The 27,947-nt window shown below is 40.0% G+C and overlaps 1 pseudogene; it reads right to left on the bottom strand.

Moving 5' to 3' along the window:
* Positions 1–941: 941 nt before the first annotated feature.
* On the bottom strand, positions 942–27,947 carry LOC127237985 (chromobox protein homolog 3-like; annotated as a pseudogene).

The raw sequence follows: 27,947 nt of genomic DNA, 5'->3' as shown, positions 1-27,947 counted from the left end.
TTATACATATAAAACATAAGTACATAAATATTTTTATCGATTATATAAATTCATCTAAATAAGATAATGCCCATGGATTCCAGTACTGTTCAAAACCCAAAACCCACACAAAATTAAAATAATTAAAATCCGTTCATTTTTCTGATGTCTCAAAACTAATGTGCTTGTTTCATTGAGATTACACAGAGTTGTTAAAAAAAAAGTCCTCTATCAGTTTCTAGAGTGGCTTCTACTGAGTTAAGAAAAACTCATTATATATAGTTTTAGATACTTATACTTTTAAGTAAGAATGATCTAGGATTTGGAAAAATCATTACTTGGTAGCCACGTTCAAAGATACTGAACACTTTCTAAAATGGATGCCTTTACATTCCAGAATTCTCACCTTACCAGTGTCTCAGATGGTCAGATGGGAAATGGGCTGTGACAGCCCCTACATAGGGCTTCCTCATGTGTCCTGAACTTCCTTGTAGCCTGGGGGAGCTCCAGGAAGTTTGACTTCTCTACGGTAGCCTCAGGGATCCAAAATGAGTCTCAGCTGGCAAAGGGGGACAGCCTATCACAACAAACACGAGAAGGAAGAGAACATTGATGTTGTAATACGTTTTTTAGATGCAGTAGGTCAAAGTTCATCCATATTCCAGGAGAGAGGACTCACACTCTTCCACACGACGGAAGAAGTATTGAGGAACCCTGGGCCGTTCTAAAAGCTGCTGCATCAAATTTGAAAAGTCACTGACTAGAATGGCTTAGGATCATGCGTCTGGTGTCAGTCCCAAGATAACCCCGAGGTGCTATGCTGAGCTTGTAGTTCTCAACCTTGTGTACCCTTTAGGACCGCATACCCATCTCATCACTTGAATCCCATGCCCTAGTATCCCTCATTCACTTCATTCATTTGATTTTGTGCTGCACTTGAGTATTGAGTATTTAAAAAATGCTCAGTGCTTGGGTTTCGGCATCATGCCAGCCCTGTGCCGCTTCATCAGCTCCGGTGGGTTCTTCCGACCCCGTGGTTCAGAAGTGGACCCAGAGATCACACCAGTGACAGAGAGAGGCAGGTCGATGTGCTACTCACAGAAGCAGATGCAGAGTTGTTGAAGAATGCGTCTTTCTGTTTCATGGTTGTGAATGAAAAACTTGGATGAGCGAGGAGAGTGAGAGGGTGGGAGGGGCCGGGAGAGCTGTGCATAGCAGAATTCCTACAGAGGATGCCTAACGGTCTTGCTACACAACACTCCATTCCAGCGTGTGTCACCCTTCCTAGTGCTGAGACCCTTCAGGGCTATCACCTATGTTGTGGAGACCTCCAACCATAAAATTATTTTTGTTGCTATTTCATAACTGTAATTTTGCTACTGCTATGAATCGTAATGTAAATATCTGTATTTTCCGATGGATTTAGGCAACCCCTGTGAAAGGGTTGTTTGACTCCCCTCTCAGAGGGGTCTGGATTCCGCTGGTTGAGAACTGCTGCATTTCTTACCAAACCTGCAAATGGCCTTTTACCGTTTATTTCTTTTTATTTATTTATTTATTTATTTGATTCTGAACATCAAGATTTTCAGAGACACAATATTAATCACATTTTATGGAAATGATAATTCTAGAGCCAGATGTTCCCAGGTGTCCTGTCAACATATGAGCTTCCTCTGATATTTGCCTCCCTTTTCACTGCCATGAGCAATGGAAATAAATTGTTCTTAACGTGGCATCTGTGCTCCAAGGTGAAGTTTCAGGTTTCAAGTAACAGAGGGATGTTGGCTTTGCATCCTGGCAATTCTCAAGCCTCACTTAATGGATCTGTATATAATAGCTCTCCCCTCTCCCAGGGATTAAACCCAGGGCCCCATTCCTGCTGTACAAATCCTCCACCACTGAGCTATACCACAAGCCCTTCGCGTTTGACATTTAATATTCATTTCATTTTATTTTGTGTGTATGGGTGTTTTGCTTTAGTGTTTATTTATGCATTACTTGTGTGCCTTGCAAATTCCAGAAGAGGCATGTGACTTGTTAGAACTAGAGTTGCAGACAGTTATGAACCACCATGTGGGTGCTGAGAATTAAACCTAGGTCCTCTAGACAGTGCTGTTAATCATTGAGCCATCTCTCCAGGCCCAGCATTTTAATTTCTAGACAGGGTCTTGCTACATTGCTCAAGTTGGACATGAATTCATTCTATATAGCCCTAGCAGTCTTAAGACTGGGCTTTCCTGCATTACCATCAGTGGTAGCTGAGTTACAGACTTTCATCACCAGACTTGGCTAACTGTTCTTCTTAAACTAAAAATTGCTGTTTAAAATAGCCTTTGAGCTGGGCATGGTGGCTCATGTCTTTAATCCCAGCACTTGAGAGGCAGATACAAGCCTGATCTAGATAGCAAGTTCCTGGTCAGCTGGGATTACATAGAGAGAACCAGTCTTAAAAAATTAAAGCCTTTGTCAGCAGCCATTCATGGATCTGAGAACCTGGTACATTTGCTCCTCTAACTAGAAGCAGGCCAGAGAAGGCAAACATTTGTTTTTGGCTGATTGTGAGCAATAGAAGGAGCGTGAGTCCCTTATTGGCTCATGACAACACAAAGAAAATGATAGAAAATGAGTTATGGTTCCCATCCTAATGATTTCTAGATATCCAGCTATTCCAAGGGAGGTGCCCCAACTGTGAGTGTATGTCCCATAGGAAATCGAGGAATTCATTTGTTGTCACCCACATTTGTTGTCATCGTCTTTATTGAACCAGTCACAGTGACATATATTCACACAGTGTAAAGGAATAGTCCACAGATGACTTTCGAGTTTAGTGGATATGGGACTAGTGTAGGAATGTGTGTGTGTGTTTGGGGGGGCATTGGACCATCCTTTACATCAGGCATCGTTTATGCTGCAAGCTTGAGCTCTATGTTTGGAGGCACCACACTGGGGAGTAACAGTGGGTTAGTGACTATTGCCCCAGAACTGAGATTCTGAAGAAAATGATCAGTCAACTTCCTCTGAAACTCTAGTCTTATCAAGAAAGTCAATAATTTCCTTTGAGAACCAGAAGTGCGTGTATTTAAGATCAGGGTCAGCCATGAGCTTGCTGGTGTAACAGTTGGTATTGCCTATCCAGGCCTTAGTTTCTTCTACAAGTGGAAGGCTAATTTGGAAGACTCTTGAAAAGCCTGCAGTTTTTTTTAATTCTAAATACTTCTTGGACATTTAGTTTAACCTCTGAAACTGCTTGCTACCTCTTAAAGCTATTTCCTACTAACTCCTACTTACTTGATATGGGATATGTGAGGATATTACTGGAATCACATTTTTTTAAAAATTTCTATATTTGATGAAATAGAATGCATCTCTACTCATTAACTCACTTCATGAATATCCATTACACACATTTATATTTTAATAGTATGACTGTTAAAACATCATACTAAATGCTAACTATGTGACTTTCTTGTTTCTCCGTTTAAAATTAAATGTCTGGGTATAACTTTTTAATACCCATGAAATAGTATTACTCAGTAGCATTTAATTATTATAATACTTTGTAGGACAAAATAAGAATATTTTTCACTGTGTGACAGAAAGATGAGTTTGTGGTAAGGAATGAGGGAGAAAAATTGGGGATTAAACATTATTTTATATATGAGATACTATCTTTTCTTTTTAAAGTATGTACATACCTGCTTTATATGACACTATATAATGAATATAGAACATATATTGCATGTTATATAATAAGTCTATAAATTAAATTGCAGAAATAAAGTGCAACTTAATCTGGTGGCAACATTTTCTCAATTGAAGTTTCCTCTTCCAAAACGTAAATAGCTTGTGTCAAATTGACATAAACTAGTCAGCACACCTTCTGTACAAAGACTAGAATATCCATCACACATGAACTTTCTGAAAAAAGTAATCATCTGACCAACATCACCCATGTTGTCTGTGAAGACATCTTTCATCAGAAATTTAGTGAAAAATGGGTAAACCTTGAAGTGAAGGCGATATTTTCTAAAATTCCATGTACAAAATAGAGAAGCTTCTTGATGATTCTTGACCTGTATCTTAGTTACTTTTCTGTTGCCATAAATACATGACTAAGGAGACTTACATTATGAGAGCGTTTAATTTGGAGGCTCAGGATTCCAGAGGGTTAGAGTCCATGGCCATTGAAGTGGGGAGCCTGGCAGCAGGCAGACAGTTGTGGCACTGGAGTAATAGCTAAGAGCTTACATGTTGAGGCAATAACTATCACACAGCAGACACACACATGGGAAAGAGAGAGGGAGAGAGAGAAAGAAAGGAAGAGAGCAAAAAGGGAAAAAGAGGGAGAGGAAGAGAGAGAAAGAGGGAGAGAGAGAGGGGGAGAGGCAGAGAGAGAGAGAAGGAGGAGGAGAAGAAGAGAGAACTAGGAAGTGTGGGCTTTTGAAATCTCAAAGCCCACTTCCAATGACACAACTTTCCAACAAGGCCACACCTACTAATCCTTCCCAAACAGTTATACCAACTCAGGACCAAGCATTCAAATACGAGCCTATGGATGTCATCCTCATTCAAACAACCACAGCTTGTGATGGGGTTACATAACAAAAGTATCAGAAGTGAAGGTGCATTTACTATACCTGTCTCACTGGGAACCTTAGCTAATTCACCTTGAACATGCTCGTAACACTTTCATTAGCTCATAGTTGGGCAAGCCCCTCTAAATCAAACCCCATTTTACAGATCAAAAAACCCTTGGGTGTCTGATATAATATATTGAATACCTGAACTCAAAAATGACTGGCCATAGATTATACTGTAGAGTATCATTCATTTACTGGCTGGGAATTGTGACGTAGTGAGCTACTCTGCACAATAAGGTAGACTCTGCATAGCAACAGCCATGAAATATAAAGATTCAAAAATATTAATCCTACAGCATATGAATCGCTTTCATACAACTGTAAAGTCTCAATATGCAAGCCAAACCGTCTAAAGTAGAGAAGTGCCTACAATGTAATGTCTGACTTTATTTAAACGCATCCTTTCTTCTGAGAGAAATCTTCAAATTTTTTGTACATGTATTTATTTATTGTGTGTGCGCGCACATATGTGTGTACCATGAAGCACATGTAGAGATTAGAGAAAATTAGCAAGAGTGGACCTTGCCTTGCATGGTGTGAATTCTAGGGACTGAATTCAGGTCATCAGGCTTGGTGGCAGGTGCCTTAGTGCATTGAGTTGTATTGCTGGACCCCTCTGAGTGGATTTTGTTAGTCTTCTGTCACACATATTTCTAAGAAGCCTTTTAACCTCCCAGGACACCTAAACCTTCCCAAGCCAAGTGTTGGTTTCCTTCTACACTCACTGGTGATGTGAGGCACCAGGAATCTCTATATAATACAGCCCTCTTCTGCCAGCACCCTCAAATAGAAGGTCAGAGCCCTTTGTTGCCAATGTGCTCCTCAACAAGGACCCCATCCACTGTTACGGATGTGGATCGGATTGCTTTAAGGATGTACCTTGTTACCATTTCTGCAAGGTGCTGATGCTAAAAGCTTGGGAGATGGTACTGGATCTCTTCTGCTCCTCATATGTCCAGTAAAGACAAGTGATATCAGACCAATGCCTTGTATTAGCAACAGAACTTGTTATATGCATAACAAATCCCATATAGTCACAGACTATGGTCCAACTAGTCCAGCAATAGTGGGCTATGAACAGGAAGTCCAAGAATCCAGAAGTTGCTCAGACCACAAGGCTGAGTGTCTCATCTGGCCTTCAGTAGACACTGGAATTCCAAAGAAGTCTTTGGAATTTCTAGCAAGGTAAGAGCAAGGAGGCAAAGAGCAAAATCTTCCCTTTTCCATGTTCTTATACAGGCTTCCAGCAGAAGGTGAGGCCCAGATTACAGATGTGTGTTGTGCGATATTTTGATTGTTATATATATATTTTTACATATATATATACCTTGCTTAAAGTCAGAGGGCAGAGCTAGCCACTAGTTGACCAAAATCAACCACAGAGGTTTTGGAGGACTGTAGATAGTTAGGACAGGAAGTAGTAAAGCAGGGTGGAGAGGGATCTGGCTTTCTGTTTGAAGGAAGGAACTGAGTAGGTAGGACAGGACTGGTGGCTTCTCTGCTTCTCTGATCTTCCAGACTCTTAGCCTGATATCTGACTCCTGAATTTTTATTGATAAAGACTGATTAGAGTAACCTTCAGGTGTGTCTTCCCACCTCAGATCTAGATCAAAGGTCTGCACTAGAAGTGGGTCCACCTACTTCAAACCAAATCAAAATAATCTCTCAGAGGTGTACCCTCCATTTCTGGATTGCCGTTCATGCCAGATGTAGTCAAGTTGACAGCCATTACACGCCTCTTAGTGTTTAATAGTTTTGCCTTGATTTACAGCTAGATTTTTATTCAACCTTTTCTTAGCCGAGGCAGTTAAATTCTGTGTACTCATTTGATGCAAGCAGGATTTCTTCTGATTCTCAACATCAGGATTTCTTGCTGGGTAGCATCCCAGTAGAGATCACTCTACTATTTTCTTAAGCTTACTGACATTTACTCTAGGAATTTGTTTTTCCAGTTTACTGGTTGCTTTTCTTGTAGCTATTAAATATTTTATCAATATTGGCAATTACATTGAAATAAGAATATCTCTTAGGGTAAATTGTTCTTTTCTCAAACTTTCTGTTAACTGTTTGATCTTTTTAAATAATTAAATATTTCAGAGATTCCACCATAGCCAGAGCCAATATAAATCAACAGCCAAAATGGCTGGTTTAAGAACAACAGTTATATGAACATCTTGTCATTCGTCTAGTGCCTCTTTTAAAGGACATAAGTGTTATAATGCACCAGATACATAACTGGTAACAAAGAAGAGACAGTGTGAGGCATCACACTAACCATGGGACTAAACCGTACAAACCAAGAAAAGAGATGAATTAAACATTTCATAATAGCAAAATGATCGGCCTCTTAATGTCTAATGACTTGAAAAATATTATTGTGTATGTATGCTTTTACACACACACACACACACACACACACACACACACACACACACACACATACTGCAGAGGGCAGCTAACAACTTTGTGGAGTCAGTTTTCTCCTTCCATTTTTACATGAATTATGGAATGAGACTCTAGTCACCAGGCTTGGATGGCAAGTGTGATGGGCCATTTGGCTGTCCCCAGTGATTTTGTTGTTGCTCTTGCCTCGTTATATTCACTTAGACTTTAAGAGAAGGAAAACTCCATGTGGTTGTTTCGAGGCAAAGTTCACTGAGTGGCTGTTGATAGGGCTTAGTGGTGTTCTGCCCCAAAGTTACCTCCTGACAGCAAATGGTTCATCACCCTGACTGCACCTCAATGCCAAGATACTTAATTAAACTTTATTATGGCAGTTTTGGGGAAGGTGCTTCATTGAGATCATTCTCATGGAAACTGATTAGTAAGTAAAGCAGAGTGACTTCAATAATGTGGATGGGCCTCATCCAAGGAGTGGAGGGCATAGACAGAGCGATAGGGGGATGTCTTCCAACGAGGAGGGCATTTTCCACCTGTACACAGGCTTCATAGGCTCTTCCTGGTTAAAGGTGTGATGCCTTTGGACTCAAATTGCAGCTATTTCTGGAATTTTCCCTGTCAGATGCTCTCATTCTAAATTGTTGGCCAATTCCTTCAGACAAGTGTATTTCTATACACACACCCCATTCTTTCTGTGTACTCCAGACCCCTAACTAATTCTTGTTTTTCCGGGAAGTGGGCAATCATAGGTGGTATTTTGACAGCCCCACCCAAGTCCTGTCTTTCAAGTCACTGGCACTCTTGCTATTTATATAATGAGCATTAAAACTCATTGAAAAATACTTATGGGCTGGGCAATTCAATGCACATTCGTAAGAGCTTCTGTTGGATTCATTTACTCTTTACACATTAATTATTAACACTCATGATGAAATAATAATAATCCCATCATGTGTTTTAACCATAGAGGATGCCCTGTTCTTTATGAGTTGCTAGGAGCCATTATCTCCTTGTAATGCACGCAGCCAGCCAGCCACACAAAAACAAGTATCGTTTGTGTTTGGATTTTAGACAGGAAGTCTTTGGCACTACAGCAGAGACATGTCCAGGATCCAAATACAGTTTATGTCCCCCGCCATCCTATCTGAGTCTAAGCACCTGGTGCCACTCTCCCGGATTGTTTTAATTGTTTCAAAACAGACCTTCCTACTTGGAATCCCTCTGCGACTTGTTCCCAAATAACAGGCAGAGTGCGTCTATTAAAATGTCACACTACATCTCCCTCCTGCTCCAAACATCCCCCAAACTGTCCGCTGCATGCAAGGTCAAGGAGAATGTCCTTATAGTGTGCAGAGGTCTGGCCTCCGGGCTACTGCTTTGATGACCTATCCTTCAGTTCCTGCCCGTGTTTATAGCCCTTCTGCCATGCTTGTTTCCTTGTTCCTTTCCACCCTTCTCATTCTGCCTGGAGCACACATACCATAACTGCTCCCTCTGATAGGATGCTTTTCACTTGGAGAGCTGTGTAGCTCTCTGCGCCTCACCTTTCAGGAGCACATTCGTTTCTATACCAAATGGAACCCCTGAACTTCAGTGGTTTAGCAAGGGTCATTATTTCTCATGCCTGCAACTGTGCCTGGATGGTGGTTGCCTTGCCCGCGTGCAGTCACTCTCAGACTCAGCTACTTCTTCCACTGTGGTATCCTTAGGTGGAGCTTCAAGCCTTCTGTTTCAGCTTGTAGGACATAGACAAGACCGCAGGGGAACCATCTCTCACTCTTCTCACACTATTGAGAGAAGGAGCAGAACGTCATGCCGTAATGGAGTCAAGGTGTATAGTGATTGTTGCCATGTTATTATGGTAAAAAGCGGAACTCTTGGGGGTAGCTAGACAGTTCTGCCACAGACTGCTCTCTGGCCAACAGGCTCCTTTTTTAAAAGAAGACTACACCAAGACCTATCCAGGTACCATATCTAGGACAAAGTCCAGGACATGATCATTTGAATTTTTTTTATGTTAGCAACTCTTCAAGTGTAGTTCTTGTAGGTTGTTTTTTTATTGATTTTTTTGTTTTATTGCATTATTATCTGATATGATTGATATAAGAGCTAACTTACGTTCGTCTGGATTTGTTAAGACTAGCTCTTGAACGTGGTCTGTTTTAGAAAGGGATCCATGGGATGCTGAGAAGGATGTGTGTTCTGTGGGGTAGACTGTTATGCATACACCTCTTTAGTCCATTTGATAATGGTGCAGTTTAACTCTGAGCTTTCTCTCCTGGCCTTTAGTATCCATGACCTCTCTAGAGATAAGAATGAGATACTGAAATCACCCATTATCACTGTATCAAGACCTATTGGACCTTTTACATCTGCTAGTAGTGTTTGTTCTAAAAGTAAGCCCAACATTCATCACATATCTACACTACAAATTGTTATACCTTCTTGATGAATTGTTTTCATTAACATATCCTTTATATGTTATGTGACATCCTTCATATCTTTTGACTATTTTTGGTTTGAAATCTACTTTCTCGGACATCGTAATAGTGTCCATCACTTTGTTTTCTGTTTCTGTTTATTTATTTGTTTTTTTTTTTAAATTTTTGATGCTTTCCATCCCTTGACTCAGCCTGTGGGAGTCTTTACCACTGAGGTATATGTCTGGCAGACAACACAAGATGGGGCTAGTTTTTTTTTTAATTCAGTCAGACAGTTTGTCTCTTTATGGACGAGTTGAGGCTTTTTACTTTTAACATTTAAGTTAATTTTAAGAATCACTAATTCCTGTAATTTTGTTATTTTTTCTGACTGTTTGAATTGTGTGTTGTCTGCTTTCTTCCCTATTAGTATGAAGAATTCATTGATGTTCTATGATGGACAAATGGATCCCACTCTACTTCCTCTTTGTTCAGGCATTCGTGTGAAATGTAAACTTTCTTGTGCTCTCATGATTGAGGCGCCCCCTCTTCCGTGTGTAATATTCCTTTAAGCATCTTCAACATGGCTGGGATGGTGGGGTGGGGGCTCATGAACTGTTTATGTTTGTCTTGAGATGTTCTGACTTTGCTGCCAAATTTAAAAGATACTTTTGTTGGGTATAGCACTCTTAGCTGGCAGTTAGTTATTTTCAGGGCTTGGATATATATCACATCTTAGGCTTCCTGAGTTTAAGGGTGCTGATGAGAGATTTGATAGTATTCTGATGTTCCTCCTTTTGTTGGTAACTTGTTTTTTTCTTTTTTTCCTTATAGTCTTTAAAACTACGTTGGAGCCAGGCATTGGTGGCTCATGACTTTAATCCAAGCACTAGGGAGGCAGAGGCAGGCAGAGCTCTGTGAGTTCGAGGCCGGTGTGGTCTACAGAGTGAGTTCCAGGACAGGCTCCAAAGCAACACAGAGAAATCCTGTGTTGAAAAAACCAAATCAAACCAAACCAAAAAAAAAAAAAAAAAAAAAAAAAAACCAACCAACCAACAAATAAACAAGATCTTCTTTACTTTGTTTTCTTGACACCTTTATAGTATTATGCCACCAGGTGGTTCTTTGTTCATGTTGATTTGGGTTTCTGAAGGCCTCTGACTTTTTCTTTCTCTGGATGTGGACTTTTTCCTGCAACAATTTCACCCACTGTGTTTTCCATGCTTCTAGAATTTCTCTCAGCTGATTCTTTCTTTCTGTAGATTCTTAGACTCCTCTTTGCTTGATCATATCACAGAGTTCTATGATACTTGATCATATTTGTGTTTTTGTTTTCTTATCAATACTTGGAGGCACCTTTCCCTCAGACTTGTTCTCCTATTTCTGATCATCTTCCTTCTGATTGATTAAATCTGTTGACGATGCCTCCCACTGTGCTTTTTATCTGAGTTTTGAAATTTTCATTTCTACCCCATCTCACTTTCCTTGCCAAGTTTCTTTCCATGTTTTTGTCTTTTCCATCTACGTCACTGATTTCCTCATCCACTGCGCTGACTTTGACCTCTATGTTGTTGACTTTTCTTTCTAGAACCTGGGCTGAATTCCCCGGGTTATTTGTATTTTCTCTCTGATCACTGATCATTTTTACCAGAAGGTTTAGGAAATCTTCACCAACCGTTCACTTCCTGTTTGCATTCAGCCCTGTGAGAGTCCTGTTCTCTTACTTTCTCACTTTTAAAAAGTTTTTCATTTTCAGTAGCTCTTTTGGGTTTCGGGAGGATCCTCTTTTGAACAGCCTCTTGTGAAGGCACAAATCCTATATACCATTCTACAATAGCCAAAACAAATGCTAAAGCAGTGACAAGATTCTGTCTCATGTGGGCAAGAGATAGAAATACGTTAAATGTAGTTACAACTCTCTAATACATCACCGATGACCTTAAAAGTGAAGTTGACCAAATTGCTGTGGAGTGTGCTTTTATGTTAACAATTACTTCAGGTAGTGCAGAAACAGGAAATAAATGTGGTAAAGGAAGAAGATATGGAAAGAGGGGGCTCAGGAGAGGCTGTTAAGATGCAAGGATGAAGGGGTAGACAAGTAGAGACTCTTGAGAGAAAGAAAGGAGGGCAAGAAGCCAAAGACAATGTAAGATTTCCCAGTAATGCACAAGTTCAAAACCCAAATGTAGATGGTTACAAAAAAAGGGAATACAGAGGAAAACTCCCTTTAGAAAGCACAGAGAGTGTGAAGGTGGCTCAGCAGACCCAGGGCTTGTGACACTCGGGTAAGGACTGGAGTCAGATCCCCAGAACCTATATAAATGCCATGTGGTCATGGCATCCCGCTTCCAATCCCAGCACCCTGGAGGCCGGGGCAGTGGACCTCAGAGTAAGCTGAGGAGCTAAAATATCTGAACCAGTGGGCAGCTGCTCCAAGGAGGGTTTTTGATCACTGTCCACATTGGACAGTGGGACGCATGACCTCTTTCTTTGAATTTTCTACATAAATGCATAAATGTACCTACCTTCCACATGTGTTTATACACACACACATACACACACACACACACACACACATGCACGCACGCACACACACACACACGCACGCACGCACGCACGCACGCACACACACACACACACACACACATACACACACACACACGGTAAATTAAAAATACTACCAGATGTAGAGTGCAAGGGGGAAGAAAGTACAAGAAGGGTAAAAAAGAAAAAGAAATAAGAAACCCAAAGGGGAAAAAAAAAGATATTCCTTCAACATGGAAGAATGCGCAAAGGAAAATTAGGTGAATGCATGAAGAGGGTAACGAGTATAAACAAAACATTTGAAAGTTCAATAAAATAAAAGTCCTTCTAGATGTGCAGTTAAAAAGCAGTAACAACAAAAGGGGAAGACGATGATAAGGGAGAATTGAAGGAAAAAGTCTTTCTGTGACTTTGAAAGTTAGTTCCTGAGGTCACTTGGCCCTGTGTACCCTAGTCCTTAATGTGGCTTTTGCTGTTCCCGAATCTGTATTCCTAAATTGCAGATGGAGTGGTCCTTCTAAGTGGCAGTTTTCCTCATCTGCACACCAGTGGCCTCTGCTGGCCACATTCGGTTTAACAGTCTCTGGGCTGAGCCTTGCATGGCTAAAGTTGTAGCTGGTGGGAGGCAATTGTGGCATTGAGATCCGCACAGTGGACCTGTCTTAGGGTTTGAGAGATCACCTGGTGGCTGGAGAAACAGCTCAGCAGTTAAAAAAAAAAAAAAAAAAAAGCACTGGATGCTCTTGCTGAGGACCTGGGAGCTTACAATCTGCTTTATAATTCTAGTCCCAGGGAATGTGACACTCTCTTATGGCATTCAAGTACCCTGCATGCAAGGGTGTGCAGACAGATACACATGCAGGCAGAACATGTAATATACACATATAATAATACAGCAATAAAACACACTATATTCCTCCTCCTCCTAATATCTGAATATTTTTCATCCTTCAGGATGTATGCCCCAAACTTCAGAATTTTTGTGAAAATCAACTTCCGAAGTTGATTTACCTGCTGGCCCCCTGCTCAGAGACCTCATACTCCAAGTTCATTATTAGTTGAGATGTGTCAGTTAAGGCCAGGCAGTCTGCACTCCGGTGCTCACAACCCTCATTTATGTAGCGCACTGATCTCCTACACGCTTCCTTCTTCACAACTACCTCTTGGCTTTTCCTTCTTCCAGGGGCTGTCAGGGACAACTGGGTCCCCTGGGTATGTGAATTCCTCATCTCAGGCCCAGAGGGTGGCTCAGACTCACATTTCAACATCTGATTGTTTTTGAAAATGGCACCTGAGTGCTTCCCTCTGAGTCATAAACAGTGATAAAACTGGGATTTCTACCACTTACACATGGGCTAGATATCACTGTCTCACAATCGATCATCTGCAACTGGATTTGAGCGTGGGAGGGCTGTGGGTTTATGTTGAGGTTAACGGGCTGAGCTTTCACTCTTAACCTTTTGGAAGTGGCTTCTGGCACCCCCTCCCCCAGTCAGGAGCCTGCTCCCCTGGACCAGATTTGGCTTAGTGCTCTTCATAGTGCATAATGAGTCTAAACACCTTTTCCTTCCAGTCTCCTTCCCTTTTCTTAGTGCACTTCGGATGCGCTTCCTCTATTTCTCTCTTGGGAGAAAGTTTATTTTTTTCTGGCTTTGACTTTCTCCCTCATGGGCTCACCAGGAAGTATGCTTCCTCAGGTCTGAGAGCTCGCCTGGAAATCCTAAAAGCTTTAAGTTCTCCAAATTGTTCTGTTGATTCAACTCAGCCTCATCAACATTTCTGCAACCTTTCTTTTGTTGGAACTGTATTGTGCAATTTATAGGGAGATGCACAGGACCAAGAATAACAAATACTATTTTGAAACTGAGTTAGAGACCATAAACTATGTAATTTCAAAATATCAGGACACTTGATATCTTTATGTTCCTAAAAATGGACACACACACACACACACACACACACACACACACATACACACATACACACGCCTATTTGTACACACATAAGCATACTGTTACTTGAATTTTGGTGAAAGCTCAAGGTAAATGGATTAACCACAGGAAAATAGTCTCAACAAATACTACTGGAATAGCTGGACACAGTGTATGGTATAATGCAAGTACTGATTTTTATTTTATTATCATATTATATTATACCATACACAAAATAATATTTTCAAATGCATCATAGATAAGGATATGAAAGCATAAAAATTCTGGAATGAAGACATACAAACTAGAAAAAACCCCCCATAATATCAAAATTACAGCATTTGTTCTATGGATGTTTTACAACATGGGGGAAACTATTCTCAATACGCACATATAAAGAAAATACACTTTCCGGAATATATGACAAGCTCTTTCAGTTCAGAAACAGAAGCCAAACAAATCAATAATACATGAGCAAAAGACTCAAACACAACAATTTCCAAAGAAGATGTACAAATGTACAATAAATACACAAAGAGGTACTCAATATCTTTGTTATTAATCATCATTAGCTCAAGATTGTTAACTGTCAGGAAATTAGAAGTGAAAGGACAGTGACAAGCCATTAACCAGTCACCGGAACACCTTGAGAAGTGAAAATCTTAATAATCCAGTCTTATCAAGGATATGCAGGTCTTGCCTGCATATGGCCGTATATCTCACACGTGGCCAGAGGAAAAGCAGAACAGCACACACAGCAAAGACAAAAACACTTCTGCATTCCCTTAAACAAGTAATCTTATTACTTAGGAATCCCACATGTAAACATTTGCCGGAAGTAATGAAAATACGTGTCAATACAAACTTACGCAATTTATGGAGACATTATTTATAATAGTGCCATCTTGGAAGCAGCCCAGATGTTTGTCAACACATGGACAATGGGGGAAGTTTCCGGAAGCATGGGGATACAGTTAACTTACTCAGGCAGAAAGAGAAACGACGTACAGTGCGGTGGCTAGAATGTCAAAAATACTTAGTAGAGAAAAGAGGCCCCACCCAAAAGAGTGTGTTTGGTGATATTCTGTTGACTGGAAGTCTAGAAAATGTAAGATGAACCAATGGGAAGGAATAGACAGCGGGTGGGCTCCATGCTCCCCGCTTCCAGATGTGGCTCTTTTGTCAATATTTTTCTGTTTCTGTGGATGTAGTGGGTTCTAAACTGTCAGGATAATTCTTTTGGAATTCTTTAAAAAGTCATTTTTTCCCCCTCCATTTCTTCTGTGGCCATGTGGATAAGAAAAGTGGAAAACCTTGGCCAGTTAGTTCTTGTTTATTTTTTATTGTTTTCCTTTGTAATGTCTTCCTCCAAGACCAATGAGGAAGATGGCGCCACCATGTGGTTTTAGGTCATACTCCAACAAATGCATTTAGAGCCAACTTCTGAACCATAATTCAGTTCTAGAAATAGGAGGGAATGGTAACAAACTAATAACAAACTTTTTTTTTTTTGAGACAGGGTTTCTTTGTGTAGCCCTGGCTATCCTGGAACTCACTCTGTGGATAAGGCTGGCCTTGAACTTGGAAATCCTCCTTCCTCTGCCTCTGAAGCACTGGGATTAAACGCATGCATGACCATACCTGGCCTTAAACTAGTATCAGTTTATGACTGTACTGTTCATTATTTTCTAATTAGTCACAGTTTTCATATTCTTTGTAGACAGAGTTTGTGTCCCACCTGGTCCCATAGCCATTTAGCCTCAAATAAACACACAGGGGCTTATATTAATTATAAACTGTTTGGCCAATGGCTTAGGCTTCTTACTGACCAGCTCTCTCTTAATTATTAACCCATTTCTGTTAAACTATGTATCTCCATGTAGTTTTCATTTACTGGAGAATACCCTGTTACTCCTTCAGTGGCTACCTGACATCTCCTTGGCCGCTCACCCTCTGTGTCCTCTCCCCAGAATTCTTCTTGCCTTACTATGGCAGGAAATATTCATCAACCAATAAGAGAAACATGCACATAAGGACACCTCCCTCATCAATTCTTGCTATTTTTGAGCTGTAATGCTTCTTATTTTTTCTTTTGTTCCCCACAGTTGCCTTAATAATTAATTTATAATTAGTTATAATTTCCATTGATAATTTCTTTCTTAAAAAGCCTTGCCAAATTTAATCACAAGATATTTTCTTCCATTTAGATTTGTTTTCTTTTTGTCAAGCAGGTAACATTTTCAGTTTTCAGACATACTTTCGATTCTGCAAAAGCTTTTCAGATTGGTGTCTGCTGTGCACTGAACACTGGGCTTTGAAGAGAATGAGGGTGAAGAATGAAGTATATAACCCTATTTGAGCTCATGCTCCTCACAGGGAGATAGACACAGATACTTTTCTGAAACGTAGCATCCCCCTCCCCCCCATTGTAGTTGTTCAAGTAATAGGCTATGAGAACCAATCGAAAGAACAATCAAATCTCAAATCTGTTTTTAGATGGAAAATTAGTGATTGTTGAAACTCAAATTACTGAACTGTGAAAGAGCCCTTATCCAGAAGGAAATTAAATCAAGAGGCAAGCTAGTCCAGCAAAAACTCCTCTGGTGTATTTGAATTATACTATATGTATTTGAGGATCTTTTGCAAAATCAGCTTTCTGTCTGGGCATCACTGGGAAATTGAAGCAGGAGGATTTTATGGGTAAGAGTGCTGGGCTTTAGAACCACTGATGAAGCCAGCCTGTCACTCAAGTACATGTTCAACTTCAAGTGCATCTTAATATGAAAAACATAAGAGTTTTAGGTTTAGACTATCTAAACAAAAAAAAAATCAATGCATTGCAGAAGTCTTGATAAATGGAAATTAATATAAAATGAAATTGATGGGAATCATACACAAGATTACTAGGCATGATATAATTAACAACACTGCTTTGGGTTCATGTTTTTCTTCAAGGCTTATTTATGTCTTCATGGACTTGCTTCCTAAGGTGAGAGAGGTCATGGTTCCTTTAAGAAGGACGGTCAGATTCAGAATGCAGATTGCAACATTGCTCTTGCTAGAAGTATAGCACAAGATCTGGCAAGCAGGTCCAGATGAGCAGATTCCCAAGATGACAAACCACACCCAAGTTTAGCAGCCATCTCTTTTCTCCATGGTGACTTGAATTTGAGTTGGGTGAAGCTACTGTATTCCTCTACCCCATTTGGCTTTATCTGGCATCATTGTGGGGATGAATTCAACTGGGATTCCAGCTGGAACCACAATGTATAAAAGCCCTTTGCCTCTCAGAACTATGTTCTGCATCGTTCTGTATTTAGCTCAAACTTCCTCATATCTGAGTGGCTGGATAATAGTTTGGGTCGTTTTCCCACCCGAGCTCTCTGCTTTATCCCTTTACTCTAGTCCTTTCCTTAAAGAATCCTAATGTAGTACAAGACACACTCATGAAATTCTCTCCTTCTGATGGGAGATGTCATTCTGTAAATATGTTTCTCTTATTGGTTAACGAATAAAGCACTGCTGGCCAATAGGAAAGCAAGGTAGGTGGGACTAGGAGACGAGGAAAAAGGAAGGAGTAGGGAGGAGATCCAAGATGGTGGACTGAGAGAGAAGAACACCAGCTCAAGTGGATGTACTTAGATTAATAGAAATATGTTAATATTTAAGACAGAAGTAGCTGATAAACTAGTGACAGGCCAACAGAATTATATCTAATACAATGTCTCAGTGTGTTATTTGGGACTGGCGCCAACCTACTTGTAACATAATGGCGTCCAACGCGGACCAAAGAAATTCCACTTAAAACTTAACAAAAGCTTAAAAAAGGGTTTTAGAGAAAAAAAAAAAAAAAAGGAACAGAGACAAGCAAGGCTTCTTGGTAACAGCATTTTTCTCAGTTGGGCTCTGCTTTGCTAGAGACAAGCAGAGATTTACGCTGCTCCTTTAAAGGAGGTTTCCTGACTCAGCATAAGCGGCAAAAAACCGCATGGCTTTTAAGAAGCTCTGCTAACAACTTTAAATGGGGTTGGTTATAGATGGTTAATGATCACAATCAATCTCTTTTTCAAGGTAAAAAGGGAATTATAGTATAGATATGAATACTTTATTTTGGAATGGATTTTCATTTATTAATACAAATTTAAGGTCAATTTTGTTTTTTTAATTTTTTTATTTTATTTAATTTTATATAACAAATTCCAATTAAATGAAAACAAACATTTATACACAATATTTGGGAATTTGGGCGTCGTTCTTTCCAAACTACTTCCTGCTGGTAAGGGGCACTGTCTTGGGGGGATTCGAAGAAGATTCAGATATCCTGGCTGTAGTCTGTAGGGCTGTTTTGTCCAGCTGTTTTGAATGTAGGATCAGCTTGTACTCTGTTTCAGGTGGTCTGGCATGATCAAACCACATTAGTCTGGAAGGAATCCACATCTTTTCATTTTCTGTGTAAACAAAAATAGAAATACTTTTCCCCAGTAACTTGTCCTTCAACTTAAATTTTGGAGTCAAAGCATTTTCTTAATTTAATTTATTATTTTACATGTCGATCCCAGTTCCCTTTCCCTCCCTCCCTCCCTCCCTCCCCCCAACCCTTCCTTCCTCCTTCCCTCCCTTTTACCCTCTCTGCCCTCTCACATGCACTTTAACACCCTCCCCTCCCATCCCCTCACCTCAATTCCATGTGTAGGGGAATGACATCCAGTTGGGGTCATGTAGATCTGACAGGTCATTTGAAGTAGGGACTAGGGCTTCTCTCCTATCTCTAGAATAAGGCAGTTATCCCTCCATGGGGGATATGTTCACAAAGTCCTTTTGTGCACCAGGGATACATCCTGGCTCCACTGTCTGAGGTCTCTTAGACTGCTCAGTCCTTCAGGCTGAGACCCATATTCAGGGGGGCCTGAGTCAGTCCCATGCTGGCTTCCCAGCTATCAGTCTAGTGGCCGTTAGCTCCTCCTTGTTCAGGTAAGCTGTCTCTATGTGCTTCTGCCGCGTGGTCTTGTCCTCTCCATCTGCTTCTGGGTTCTAGTTCGACTCAGTGTTTATGTATAGGTGTTTGCTCCTATTTTCAACAGGAATTAGTTGAGGACTCCATGGAGAAGTTAGTTGTTGATCTCACTCTCCGGGAAGGGCATTTATGATAGCCTTTGCACGGAAGCTGAGATTGTTAGTTGGGAGCAGTCTTGTAGTTCTCTAGACCTTTCTTTGTGTTCAATTTTATCTTCAAACCAATATTGGCTCCCTCTTTTATGTTCTCTCTGTCTCTGTCTCTGTCTCTGTCTCTGTCTCTCTCTCTTTCCTATTTTCCATTCCTAACCAGGCTCAATCCTCCTGGTCGCACATGCCTTCCTCTCCTCCCTCTCATTTTCTCCTACTTCTCTCTCCATTAGCTGTCCTCCCCCACTTTACCTGAGGTCTGGGGGACTTGTCCTTTCCCAGTTCTGTGAGGGACTTTATATGAATCTCTTAGAATACAACTTGTATCCTAGTTCCTCTGGTGATGTGAATTATAGGCTGGTGATCATTTTATCTAGTTCTAAAATCCATATATGAGTGAGTACATACTGTGTTTCTCTTTTTGTGACTGGGTTACCTCATTCAGGATGGTTTCTTCAAGTGCCATCCTCTTGCCTGCGAATTTCAAGATACCATTATTTTTTTTCTGCAGAGTAGTATTCCATTGTGTAGATGTGCCACATCTTCATTAACCATTCTTCAATTGAGGGGCATCTAGGTTGCTTCCAGGTTCTTGCTATTACAAATAGTGCTGCTATTTACATAGTTGAACAGATGTCTTTGTTGCATTGATGTGAATCCTTTGGGTATATGCCTAAGAGGGGGATTGCCGGGTCCTGTGGTAAACTAATTCCCATTTTCCTGAGGAACCGCCATACTGATCTCCAAAATGGCTGTATGAGTTTGCACTCCCACCATCAGTGGAGGAGTGTTCCACTTTCTCCACATCCTCTCCAACATAAGTCATCACTGGTGTTTCTAATTTTAGCCATTCTGGCAGGGGTAAGATGGTATCTCAAAGTTGTTTTGATTTGCATTTCCCTGATAGCTAAGGATGTGGAGCATTTTCTTAAGTGTCTTTCAGCCTTTTTGATTTCCTCCATTGAGAATTCTTTCTTCAGTTCTGTACCCCATTTTTTAATAGGGTTATTTGGTGTTTTGTTGACTAGTTTCTTGAGTTCTTTGTATATTTTGGAGATCAGCCCTTTGTTGGATATAGGATTAGTGAAAATCTTTTCCCAGTCAGTGGGCTGCCGTTTGGTCTTGTCCACTGTGTCCTTTGCCTTACAGAAGCTTCTAAGTTTGAAGAGGTCCCATTTATTAATTGTTTCTTTCAGTGTCTGTGCCCCTGGAGTTATGTTCAAGAAGCGGTCTCCTATACCAATTTGTTCAAGGGTACCTCCTACTTTCTCTTCTAAGAGGTTCAATGTGGCTGGATTGATGTTGAGGTCTTTGATCCATTTGGACTTGAGTTTTGTGCATGGCGACAGACATGGGTCTATCTGCAGTCTTCTACACACCCTCATCCAATTGTGCCAGCACCATTTGTTGAAGACGCTGTCTTCGCCCCATTGTATAATTTTAGCTGTTTTGTCGAAAATCAGGTGTTCATAGGTGCGTGGATTAATATCAGGATTTTCAATTAGATTCCATTGGTCTACCTGTCTATTTTTATGCCAATACCAGGCTGTTTTCAGAACTATAGCTCTGTAGTAGAGCTTAAAGTCAGGAATGGTGATGCCTCCTGATGTTCTTTTATTGTATAGGGTTGTTTTGGCTATCCTGGGTCTTTTGTTTTGCCATATAAAGTTGATTATTATCCTTTCAAGTTCGGTGAAGAATTATGGTGGGATTTTAATGGGGATTGCATTGAATCTGTAGATTGCTTTTGGTAAGATTGCTATTTTTACTATGTTAATCCTACAAAATCAAGAGCATGGGAGATCTTTCCATTTTCTGGTATCTTCTTTAATTTCTTTCTTTAGAGTCACAAAGTTCTTATTATATAGGTCTTTTACTTGTTTGGTAAGCGTTACACCAAGATACTTTATGTTGCTTGTGGCTATTGTAAAGGGTGATGTTTCTCTGATTTCTTTCTCTGCCTCTTTGTTGTCTGAAAAAAGTAGGGCTACTGATTTTTTTGAGTTTATCTTGTATCCTGCTAGTTTGCTGAAGGTGTTTATCAGCTGTAGGAGTTCCTTGGTAGAGTTTATTGGGTTGCTTATGTAAACTATCATATCATCTGCAAATAGAGACAGTTTGACTTCTTCCTTTCCAATTTGGATCCCCTTGATCTCCTTTTATTGTCTTATAGCATTAGCTAGAACTTCTAGTACGATATTGAAGAGATATGGAGAGAGAGGACAGCCTTGTCTTGTTCCTGATTTTAGAGGAATTAGCTTAAGTTTCTCTCCATTCAGTTTGATGTTGGCAGTTGTTTTGCTGTATATTGCTCTTATTATGTTTAGGTATGTTCCTGTTATCCCTGACCTCTCCAATACCTTTATCATGAAAGGGTGTTGCATTTTTGTCGAAGGCTTTTTCCACATCTAGGGAGATAATCATATGGTTTTTCTTTTTCTGTTTGTTTATATGATGGATCACGTTGATAGATTTTCCTATGTTAAACCATCCCTGCAATCCAGGTATGAAGCCTACTTGGTCATGGTGGATGATTTCTCTGATGTATTCTTGAATTCGGTTTGCCAGTATTTTATTGAGTACTTTTGCATCAATGTTCATCAGAGATATTGGTCTGTAGTTTTCTTTCTTAGTTGTGTCTTTGTGAGGCTTGGGTACCAAAGTTATTGTGGCCTCATAAAAAGAGTTTGGCAATGAACCTTCTGTTTCTATTTAGTGGAACAGTTTGAGGAGTAGTGGTACTAGTTCTTCCTTGAATGTCTGGTAGAATTCTGCGCTGAATCCATCTGGCCCTGGACTTTTTTTGGTTGGAAGGCTTTTGATGACTGCTTCTATTTCATTGCGGGTTATAGGTCTATTTAAGTTGTTTGTCTTTTCTTGATTTAATTTTGGTAAGTGATAGTTATCTAGAAACTTATCCATTTCCTTTGAATTTTCAATTTTTATGGAATACAGATTTTCAAAGTATGACCTGAAAATTTTCTGGATTTCCTCTGTGTCTGTTGTTATGTTCCCCATTTCGTTTCTGATTTTGTTAATTTGCATGTTCTGTCTCTGCTTTTTCGTTAATTTGGATAAAGGTTTGTCTATCTTGTTGATTTTCTCAAAAAACCAACTCTTTGTTGCATTGATTTTTTTGTATTGTTTTCCTGGTTTCTATTTTGTTGATTTCAGCCCTCAAGTTGATTATTTCCTGGCGTCTACTCCTGCGGGGTGAATTCGCTTCTCTCTGTTCTAAGGTTTTCAGTTGGGCTGTTAATTCTCTTACGTGACTATCGTCTGTTTTCTTCATATGGGCACTTAGTGCAATGAACTTCCCTCGTAGCACTGCTTTCAAGGTGTCCCATAAGTTCGGGTATGTTGTATCCTCATTCGCGTTGAATATTAGAAAGTCTTTAATTTCTTTCTTTATTTCTTCTTTGACCCAGGAGTGGTGCAATTGCACATTGTTCAGTTTCCCTGAGTTTGCAGGTTTTCTGCTATTTGTGTTGTTGTTGAATTCCAATTTTAAAGCATGGTGGTCCGATAAGATACAGGGGACTATTCCTATTCTCTTGTATCTGTTGAGGTTTGTTATGTCACCTAGTATGTGGTCGATTTTAGAGAAGGTTCCATGTGGAGCAGAGAAGAAGGTATATTCTTTTGTCTTTGGATGGAATGTTCTATAGATGTCTGTTAACCCCAGTTGAGACATAACTTCTGTTAATTCTTTTGTTTCTTTGTTGAGTTTCTGATTTGTGGTCCTGTCTAGTGTTGAGAGTGGTGTATTGAAGTCTCCCACTATAAGTGTGTGAGGTTTTATATGAGCTTTGAGTTTTAGTAGTGTTTCTTTTACGAATGTGGGCGACTTTGTATTAGGGGCATAGATTTCAGAACTGAGACTTTGTGTGGATGGATTTCTTCTGAGATGAATATGAAATGACCATCTTCATCTCTTTTGACTAATTTTGGTTTGAAGTCTAACTTGTTAGCTATTAGGATAGCTACGCCTGCTTGTTTCTTATTTCCATTTGATTGGAAAATCTTTTCCCAACCCTTTACCCTGAGGTAATGTCTATCTTTGAAGCTTAGATGTGTTTCTTGTATGCAGGAGAAGGATGGATTCTGTCTTCGTATCCATTCTGTTAGCCTGTGTCTTTTTATAGGTGAGTTAAGACCATTAATATTCAGGGTGAGTAAGGACCATTGTTTGTTGATGCTTGTTTGATTTAGTTTTGTTGCTGGCAGTGGTATTGTGAATATATGAGTTCTGCTTTACCCTTGGTTTCTGGTGTAGTTGGATTATCTGTTGCCTACATTTTTGTGGGCGTAGTTACCTTCCTTGTGTTGGAGTTTTCCTTCTAATACTTTCTGTAGGGCTGGATTTGTAGATACATATTGGGAAAATCTGGTTTTGTCATTAAATATCTTGTTCTCTCCATCTATATTGATTGACAGTTTTGCTGGATATAGTAGCCTAGCCTGGCATCCGTGTTTCTTAATACTTTTAGAACATCTATCCAGGATCTTCTGGCCTTGAGGTTTTCCATGGAGAAGTCAGGTGTAATTTTGATAGGTCTGCCTTTATATGTTACCTGTCCTTTTTCCTTCACTGCTCTTAATATTCTTTCTTTATTCTGTATGCTAGGTGTTTTGATTATTATATGTCGAGGGGTCTTTTTTCTTTGGTCCAGACTATTTTGGGTTCGGTATGCTTCTTGTACTTTCATGGGCATGTCCTTCTTCAGATTTGGGAAGTTTTCCTTGATGATTTTGTTGAATATGTTTTCGGCACCTTTGAGCTGGGCTTCCTCACCTTCGTCTATGCCTATTATTCTTAGGTTTGGCCTTTTCATGGTGTCCCACATTTCCTGGATGTTTTGTGTTAAGGATTTGTTGGATTTATGATTTTCTTTGGTCGATAAATGTATTTCCTCTAGTTTATCTTCTGCGCCTGAGATTCTCTCTTCCATCTCTTGAATTCTATTCGTTATGTTTGTGTCCGTAGTTGCCGATTTTTTGCCCGTTTGTGTTGCCTTTATTTTCTCAATTTCAGTTTTCAAGTCTTGAACCGTTTCCTTCACCTGCGTAATTGTTTTTTCTTGGCTTTCTGTACTTTCCTTAAGGAATTTGTTCATTTCTTCCACTTTTTTGTTTGTTTTTTCCTCCATTTCTTTAAGGGATTTTCTCACATCTTCTTTGAGGGCCTCTATCATTTTTATGATGGTAATTTTTAAGTCGTACCCTTCTGCTTCCTCTGCTTTGTTGTTGTGTTCCATTCTAGTTGGTGTAGATTCCCTAGATTCTGGTGGTGTCATGTTTGTCTTTCTGTTGTTAGGTGTTCTCTTGTATTGCCTTCTTCCCATAGCTTCTTCCGGTAGGTGTTGGTGGTGTATCCCCCCCCCCCCCTATGGGACTTCCCCGATGGGCTTATGTGGATCTGAGATTCAATATCTGTAGCTCTGTGTGGTCCAAGCTCTCTAGGAGGTTTCTCCGCAGACAAAGATCCAGGGATGGGGTCAAGGATGAGGATCCAGAAGATGTAAGCAGGTACTCACAGTGGTCCTCTGGCCAATAGCTCTGGCCAATAGCTCTGGCCAATAGCTGGCGGAAGAGGGCAAGGGCTGAGCTGGAACTTGAGAAGGTTTTGCAGGATAGTGGGATCTCACTGGAAACTGGCACTCTCCAGCTGAGACCTGGTTCTTTGGCAGAGGCCAGGATTTGGGGGTCAAGGATCTTGCCAGCAGGAACTCCGAGTGGACCTGCAGAGATAGGTGGATCTCTGGGAGGGGCCCGGGACTCCAGCAGAGGACTGGAGGCGGGGTCAGAGACCAAGCCGGTGGCGGGTGGTCCTGCGAGGATAGTCAGGTCTCCTTTGTTCATAGTTGCTCAGAGAAGTCTCAGAAGTAGGGTGGACTGTTGGCTCCACCCTCTGTCCCAGTGCTCAACCAGAGCGGCAGGACCATGGGTGGGGTAGGACACAGGGTAGGGGGGGTAGGCTGGCAGTGGGGATGGGTGGGGGTGTATCAGAACTCCAAGGATGCTCTCGAAGGGGACTGGAGACAGGAGCAGCAGGATCTGGGGCCAACACAGGGAGTTCGGGCGGGGGAGGGGGGAAAAGAGGTTGTAGGGGACAGGCAGCCCCTATTGGGCCCAGACTCACCTCTGGCCAATAGCCAGCAGAAGAGGGCAAGGGCTGAGCTGGAACTTGAGAAGGATTTGCAGGGTAGTGGGATCTCAGTGGAAACTGGCGCTCTCCAGCTGAGACCTCATTCTTTCTAAGGTTAATTTTGTAATATGTATATTTCTCCTCTTGTTAGGTATTGTGTTTATATGGCTCATTTAAAAATGTGTAACTTAGTACAGATTATAGATAGTTACCTATAATAGTCAGATCTTATAGTTAAGTTACTTAGGATTTCTAGATATACAGAGATGTATTTGAGATAAATAGGCATTCTTCAAACCTTTCAAAGACCTACAGAATATGGCATTTAAAATGGTTTAGGGCTTTTCTTAACAGTGAGGCACAATTGCCCCTGGCAACACCACCTGCGTCAGAAAGGAAGATGGACATTGAAGAAATGTGTTATGGAGTTTGCTTTCATTATGGCAAGACTAACCATTTGGACAAGATACTGCTCTTGTCTGGACTGTTTGACTTTATGCTGTGTAAACTGGATATGCAGGACCCACAGGAAAGTGACTGCTGATACAAGATGGACATTGCTACAGGGTTCTTGCTTCATGGAAGAGTCTGCCAGACATTATGCAGGACACAGAGAAAAGTGACTGACAAACTGCCAATACAGGTGGACAGTTTAAAGTTTTCTGCTTTGCTGAGGAGTCTGCCAGACACACTATGGCCTATTGGTGAAGATGGAACATTACAGAAAAACTTCAGGTACCTGACCAGGTAGCGAGATGTCTCTGTCATTTCTAGAGTTTATATATTATCCTTCTGTGGTCTTTGATGGAGTTGAACACAGATAGTTATGGTTATAATTTTCCTTAGTTAGTATTAAAGATAAGTTACATTTGAGACTTTAGACTCACAAAGATAGGATAGATGATGGAATATTTTCTTTAAATCTTATTAAATGTTAATGAACTAAATATTGTTAACTGTGATTCTTTGTTTTTCACATAAAGGAATATAAAACTATTTATTGACCACTGTTCACCATTATTTACAATAAAGTAAATATACAGTTAGATGACATTCTGATACTACAAAGTTACTTTTCTGGCTCACTGAACCAGAACCCAAATACTGAAAAGATTGATCCTACCAGTAAGGAATGAGTCAGGGTAAAGAAAAAGCATGCAAGTCATTAATTTATATTACCAAATTTTGTTCATTTATGTCATTGGGTCTGAAATTGCCAACATCTTTTCTAACTGTATTACATTTCTACAGCAAACAGATATTCCATGAATCATAATCTTTTAGTAGATTTCAACTTTCTACAAAGGAATGGTTCACCAGAGGAACCTTTACATGCCCACTTACGTCTTTTTGTTTGGTTTTAAGAGACAGGATTCTCTGTGTAGTCCAGGCTGACCTACTCTAAATCAGAGATCCATCTGCCTTCAGAGTGCTGGGATTAAAGGCATGTACAACCACACCCAGCTTATGTCATGTTATTATACTAAACTTTGTCTAATTCCATTTTCTGAAGGGGGAGTTTGTTAACGATAAGATTTTGTAAATAAACGACTTACGTGATATTACATAAATTCTGATGCACTTGCTGTAAAATTATCCAATAAATTACAGAATCACCTACTCATAATCTGAAACATTATGGTTTCAGGAAAATGTTCACAATGATGGAACCTCATCAACACATTTTTTTTCATCTATGGTTTTTGAGTATTAAAAAAACAAGAAAAAACAAAAAAAGTTATGTGTCTTATGCATAACACATGAATACAAAGAAAGAAAGAAAGAAAAAAAAAACCCAGAATGGTCCTTCTGTGTCTCAGTTAAAAATAAGTTCTGGTTGACTACTGACTATAAGATCTCCCTAGCGTTTAAGAAAAGCTGTTCTTCAAAGCTGAGGAAATATAACATGATATCACATATTCTATTGTGAAAGGAAGCAACTACAGAAAGCTCTTATTTGCCCAAAGGAATCAGTGCCTTTTGACACAGAACAAAAACCAAAAATATCCCAACTACTATCAATACTTTCAAAACCAGCATATCAAACTCGATTTTCATTAGAACACTATTTTTCTACACTTGTATTTCAAAACTCAAGATTCAGGATATATATATATATATATATATATATATATATATATATATATATATATATATATATATATGCATTGTTGTGCCTCATCTTCTGGACAAGAATGCCAAGTCAGCCTCTCCTCATAAAAGGTAATGACAATCTGAGGAAACTTCATATCTGCCTCCTTTGCCAGCACCAAGTCTGCCTCATCTGAATCCTTTCATTTCATGAGAAACATTAATTCTCCATTGCTGTCCGTGGCACCAATTATTCGTTCAGGATCAAGACCTCTGGCAAAACCCCTTGGTTTGTCATCAGCATCTCTCTTCTTTGATTTGCTATCATCAGATTCACTGTCAGATAAAGATTTCCTTTTTGTACCATCTTTTTCTTTACCAGATTTTTGAGAATTAAGAAATGCTTCAATTAACTCTGGACAATCTAAATTTTCTTCTGGTTCCCAAGTACTATCAGCATCTGTGAACCCCTTCCACTTGAGGAAATACCTTCCCATTCACTACACGCCGGTCCAGTACTTTTTCTACAACAAAATTTTCAGGCTCTGCCTCTTCAACTTTTTTTACTCTTTCCATTCTGTTTCTTTCCCATTTTTTGCAATGTAGTTTTATTGGAGGCCTTTTTTTTTTT

This window comes from Phodopus roborovskii, unplaced genomic scaffold, assembly GCF_943737965.1.
Source record: "Phodopus roborovskii unplaced genomic scaffold, PHOROB, whole genome shotgun sequence".
Lineage (NCBI taxonomy): Eukaryota > Metazoa > Chordata > Mammalia > Rodentia > Cricetidae > Phodopus > Phodopus roborovskii.
Note: the sequence above shows the minus strand (reverse complement) of the source record. Positions and strands in the feature narration are given on the sequence as shown.